This window comes from Oncorhynchus nerka, linkage group LG23 (genome assembly GCF_034236695.1).
Source record: "Oncorhynchus nerka isolate Pitt River linkage group LG23, Oner_Uvic_2.0, whole genome shotgun sequence".
NCBI lineage: Eukaryota > Metazoa > Chordata > Actinopteri > Salmoniformes > Salmonidae > Oncorhynchus > Oncorhynchus nerka.
The window spans coordinates 41,046,505-41,052,795 of NC_088418.1; positions in this window are offsets into that span (position 1 = coordinate 41,046,505).

The following is a 6,291-nucleotide window of genomic DNA, read 5'->3' on the forward strand; positions in this document are numbered from 1 at the left end:
GGATTTTGAAAATGTTTGACCAGGTGATTTTTTTCAATTGTGTAGAGGTACTGTTTGAGGCGTGTCAAGACTGACCGGTTTCTCCTATATTAGGGTTAGGGGTTAGGTTTTTGTTAAGGAATCCACAAGGTCGATCTGATGCCTTCAAGCTAATGCAGAGACCGGGGGATGGGTGTACTATGCTTGCGGAATGGGGGAGTCGAGGGGTCTGGTCACAGATCCGTCCAGGTTGTAGAACCCTATAGTTGCCCACTTCATTAGAGTTGGTTTTTAGGTCTATTTTAAGTCCGGGTAGGGGTTAGCGTTAGAGTGAGGTTAGGGTTAGCATAAGGATAAGAGGAGTCCTTCGATTGGTCAAGGTGTCAAAGGTGGTGAAAACTGGCCACCAGAGAGAAAATTGCCCCTGGGGCCGTCCTCCACTGCTGATTAGCCGAGTGTCACTCAGTGTCCGTCCGTTATTGGATCCTGGATGTTTTTGTTCATCAATACGTTTAAGAATAATTCCCTTCCAGGATCCTTACTCTGAAACGATTGCCGTGTATTCACGTCTAGCTGGTGCTGTCGCAGCATACTTGGTGTGGGATCAGGCAATGCGGTTGAGATGGCAAGACTAGTGAGGCCACTCGCTTCCAGGATCGTGGTTCCCCATAGGGTGTCATTCTTAGCCAGTGAGTTGTTGTCGCTATGTTGTTCAAGTCTTGTAGTGGTCGGCTCAGTATGAGCGAGACGGGGCCGGGTGTCCGGAGTTTCCGAAGCTGGTTTTTATATCTGACGGATCCTCTTCCCGGTCAAACTGCACCTGGTCTCCCTTCCGGGTTAGGTTAAATGGCTGGAAGGGAAGTGCAATAGCGTCGAAGGGTTACAATGGGCAGACCGATATGAGACTGTCTGATCTGTGGAAAACAGATTAGATAGACATTTAGGCTCAGTTCACCAATTTATAGCCAAATTTACAAAAACGCTATGCAAGTGGTTTCTTCATTCTGCGAATTTCCAGGCAGCAAAGGGATGGAACTTCCCGCTGCCGAACAGAGCCAACTTCCACCCGCCTATTCCACACTCCAAGCCAAAGGCTTTCAGAATGTCCAATGAGTACAACAGAGCCCGTATACTGATCACCTTTGCGAATCTCGGGCTTCGCGACTTTGATAGGCCCAACGTCCTGAACAGATCGTAGCTTGAGGTAGGCCATTTCCCACGGGTCCCCATCGGGAAACCAAAGAACACGACTGAGCCAGAACTGTTAACCTCTTACTCCTATGTGGGACGTCAGCGTCCCACATAGGCTAACAGCCGGTGAAATAGCATAGCGCAAAGATACTAGATGCACAATTCGTAATGTTAAACTTTCTTGTAAATACATGTATCTAACATCATTTAAAAGCTTAACTTCCTCTTAATCCAACCACCGTGTCAGATTTTTTAAATGCTTTTCAGCGAAAGCAATCTTACAATAATCTGATGACAGCGCGCCACACACACAAGTATTACAAGCATTTTCCATCCAAGCATTAGCGTCACAAAAAGCCAGAAATAGCACTAAAATAATCAATTACCTTTGGACCTTTTGTATTGCCAAAAGAAGATCTTCAATCTTCACAATAAATGGTTGCTTTGTTCGATTAAATCATGTTTTTATGCATAAAACAACACATTTTGTAAAAGGCTTGTGTCGTGAATTCCGTATCCTTCGACGTTCAACGAGACATGGGATGCAATCAGTCACACAGCATTGACGTTATCTAGTCATGGTTGGTTTCTGTGAAATCCTTTGTTTGTTAGTAACACAACGACACCTGATGGCTCTTGTTAGGTGCATATTGACCGAAAGGAGGTGATTTGAACCCAGCAAACAATGACCTGATTACGCGCCAATGATCTCACCTGTGCTTCTTTGAATGACTGTATTTCTGCCCAATCACCACTGATCCTCTTGAAATCTTGCTTGGTAGATAGCCAATGGGCTGAGGTAAATGGAAATAGCAATTGTTTGTATCAGGGAAGACCAGCTCTTGACCGAAACTCGAGCGTAACGCAGCCATTCGCCATTGGAATTTCTACCAGAAGGAGCCATTTTCTTTGCCCGACGCAGTATTTAGTCAAGATAATTTTCCGCTCTTTTATTGAAGTAATTATGGCGAGTAAAGCTGTAAAAGCAAAGGAAAAGTCCAAGTATACGGATCTCCAAGAGATTATTTGCGAGATTGAACGAGAAAGTGACACAGAATTCCCAGATGATCTATCAGATTGTGTGTCAAGTTTGGACAGCAACTTTGAGGACATGTTTCTGCATGGTGAGGATGCCATTCTCGATTGGTAAGTATTTCTCATGCAGTTGTTTGAAATATTTGACATTATATATATATATATATATTTATATATTCAGTAATGAAATGTTTGTATTGTTGGCCACATGGCTTTCCCTTTGCGCGTTCCTATATATAATGTAGTTTATCTAAACATGAAATGTTTGTTGGCCACATGGCTTTCCCTTTGCCTTGTGTGTGTCTGAACCTCACCTGAGTGATTTACATTCCCTACTCTAATATAATCTGTGTTTCTGTGTCTTTATTTCACAGTCCCAGTCCCTCTGATTCTGATTGGGAGCCCCCACTGAAAGGAGCTGGACCATCTAGCCGGACCCCTGCTGTCTCCGGCTCCACACCTACCCCCGCCCTGCAAGGTGTGAAATCTGTGACAAAGAAGCGGAGGTGGGGAAGGGCTAAACCTGCAATCAGAGAGGAGGAGGGTCGTTGGCACTCTGTGCTGGAGGAGGATGTGTTGCCTTACACCTCCAGTATTCAGACTGAAGAGGCCAACAGGACCTCAGCTGGACATGACTTCTAAGTACAGCCCCATGCAACTTTTTCAGCTGTTTTTCACCTCGGCAGTTGTTGATTCCCTGGTGTCGAACACAAACAAGTATGGTGCTAAGAAGCAGGCGGGCAAGAAAGAGGGATGGAAGCCCATTGCCATTTCAGATTTTTTTGGGTTCATGTCAATGGTCATTTAAATGGGTCTTGTGAAGCTAAAATCCCTGAAAGACTACTGGAAAACTGCTTCCCTCTATCAACTGCCTTTCCCATCCACGGTCATATCATGCAAAAGGTTTATGACAATCTCAGGGGCGCTTCATATCAGTGACCCAGAAGTTGATGAGGACAACGAGAAGAAGAGAGGCACAGCTAGGTTTGATAGGCTGTGCAAAATAAAACCTCTCTACCCCAGCATCGTTGAGGCTTGCAAAACCTATTTTCAGCCTGCCCAGAACGTTTCCATCGATGAGAGGATGGTAGCTTCAAAAGCCAGAATTGGCCTAAAACAATACATGCGCAACAAACCAACTAAATGGGGTTACAAACTGTTTGTTTTGGCTGATTCGGTGTGTGTATACACGTGCATTTTTTTGTTTATGAGGGGAAGAACAGTTTTGCGACCGGTAAGGGACTTAGTTACTCTGTTATGCAGTTATTAGATTTTCAACTGCTGGGGAAGGGCTACAAACTTTTTGTGGACAACTTTTACACAAGCCCTACCCTGTTTACAGAGCTGAGGAAGCGGGATGTGTTGGCTTGTGGCACCATTCGGCCCAATAGAGTGGGCTTTCCGAAAACCAAGGTGAATGACATGCCTAAGCGGGCTGAGCGGGGTACCATGAGATGGATCCGTGAAGATGGCCTGCTCTTTGTGAAGTGGATGGACACCAGAGAGGTGGTCATGTGCTCCAGTATCCACAAGTCCTTCAGTGGAGATCACGTCATCAGGCGTGTGAAGGACGCTGCTGGGGCATGGACCACCAAAAATGTCCCCATTCCTGAAGCAATCAAGGACTACAACAAGAGCATGGGAGGTGGAGACCTCTCAGATGCGCTTATAGGATACTACAATGTTCTCCACAAGACAATGAAGTGGTACAAGACATTTTTTTTATCATTTCGTTGACATTGATGTGGTGAACGCCTTCATCCTCCAGAAAGAAATGGCTCAGAGCTGTGGACATCCCCCCATCCATGAGCTTGCTAGCTACAGCAAGTCCACTGTAGCACCTTCTGTCCCCTCTACATCTGGCCCCTCTGCTCCAACCAGTAGTGTTCACCTGCCCAGATTCATCTCTGCAGGCATGAATGTGCCTCAGGGCAAAAAGGGCACAATAGGGAGACGTCGTTGTGTCCTTTGTCACAGGAAATGCCCCATCACCTGCACCAGCTGTTCAGTAACCCTCTGCTTTACAGCAGAAAGAGACTGCACACCTGCTTGTGCTTCTTCGGCACTACTTTAACTCCCTTCATGCTAGTGCTCTCCTCCTCAACTGGGTATGTTCCCAATTCCGGAGTTTGATCTGGGTCTCCTCCTGCCCTCACCCACAACTTAGTGAATTAACTTTGCGGCATATGTCGTCACCGCCCTGGTCAGTGCGTCTGACGACACTGATAGGTTGAATAACCTTCGAGCCTGGATTGCTGGTATCAATTTCGCCTATTCCGGGCGTATGATGGAGCCACCTTTACGGCTGTTTTTATTATACCGTCTAGGACTGTCAACTCCACTGACCCTATGTCCCCGTGGTTCACCTTATATATCATCCGGGGGACTGCATACGAGTTCAGTATCGTTATTTTCTGTCTGGGTTTGAGTGGCGCTTTATTTATCTTGCTGACCCACTCAAAGATGTGTCTTCTCAAATCCGGTTTAGCGATTCCCAGCCAGGGGTTAACTTTCAGGCCCAGATATTTTAAAGATTTATCTAGGTGAATCAGGTGTAGGTTTTCCCAATTGTTGATGGTGAAAGCCACTGCCCCTCATCTCACCATAAATCCATGACACTTCCTTGGTTGCACTGCACACGCAATCCAGAAAGTTGACAAAATAGTTTTAATACTTTGATGTTATGTTGCATGCCTGCTCATAAGCACCAAATCATCGGGAAATGCCAAGGGAGTTACTTTCTGTCCCTCGAACATATATCCTTCTCCGATCTCTTCCAACTTGTGGATCAGAGGGTCTACCTCCAAATTGAAGAGGAGAGGGGACATTCACTCCACTTTGATAGGCGGTGAGGTTCCTTCCTTAACCTTTACTCTCATGTAATCCTCTTCGTAGGAGTTTTTGATCAGCCCTACTATGTGGTCGTCAAGGCCCCTTCCTCTTAGAACATGGTGTGTTCATGGGCCACTGAGTTGAATGCCTTCGCAAAATCAATGAATACCACTGCTATGACCTTTCTTACTCTGATGTATTATTCCATTCAGGACCATCAGGTTTTCTGTGCACCCAGGGGTGGCGATAAATCCCCGTTGTCTAGGGTTAATGGGACATGCCCTCTCGAGTCTCAGGACAATCGATCCAACTGTAATCAGTCTCCACTCACCGATTTCCAATAATTCCTCGACCATTGATGTTGGTATCAGCGTTGTACGACCTTGTTTAAGAGCTCTGTATGAGGAAGAGTCGGAGATAGAGCAGGCTCGAGGAGCTGCTCCTGAAGAGGTAAGGGGGAGGCTCTGTTAGGGCTTCTCCAACCCCTCTTTATATGATGCCTAGCAGGGGTGGGTCGAGATGTCTCTGACAGGCTGATGCCGGGGGGTAGGGGATGAGCCCTCTAGTCGGGCTTTTTCAGCCTCTCCTGGTGAGAAGCGTGGCGGGGATGTTTCGGATCTGCTCACACAGGTCAAAGCAGGGAGGCAACGGGGGAGCCCTTTGAGGGCCTCCCCAACCCCTCACTACATGACACCTGTGGTGTATATTGAAGGGCTCTGGTGGGAGAAGGCCGGGAGGTGGGGGAGGGGCTCTCTAGTAGGGCCCCTTCTGCCCCTCCTGGCTGGATTCCGGGCTTAGACGTACCAAAGGTTCTTAACTAGGTACAAGTGACTACTTGACAGAATCCTAGCCATTTGTTCACCAGGGAAATGTTTTTGATTCATTTCTCATCCCAGAGGGTCCAAACTGGGGGATCAACCATGCTACTCCAAGGGCATGATTGTGAGAAGCAAAACTTGGAGGGGCGAAAAGAGAACGATCAGATGCGAGAGAAAATGACAGATGATGAAAAGATTTACAACTTCCAGGGGGCTGACCCAGCATAAGAGACACAAACACATTGAGCTATACTGTCGGGAGAAGGAGGGGGAGGTGACAGCGCGGAAAAGGGGAAGTGAAGTGAACAGAGAGAGGTGGAGCGAGTGGGAAAACTGAGCTTACTCGACTGTGTGGTGAGATGACTGGGACAAGACATACCAACAGGCGAGTACCAAAAAGCCTGGGAACTGGCAAAACCGCAGAACAGGTGAGGAT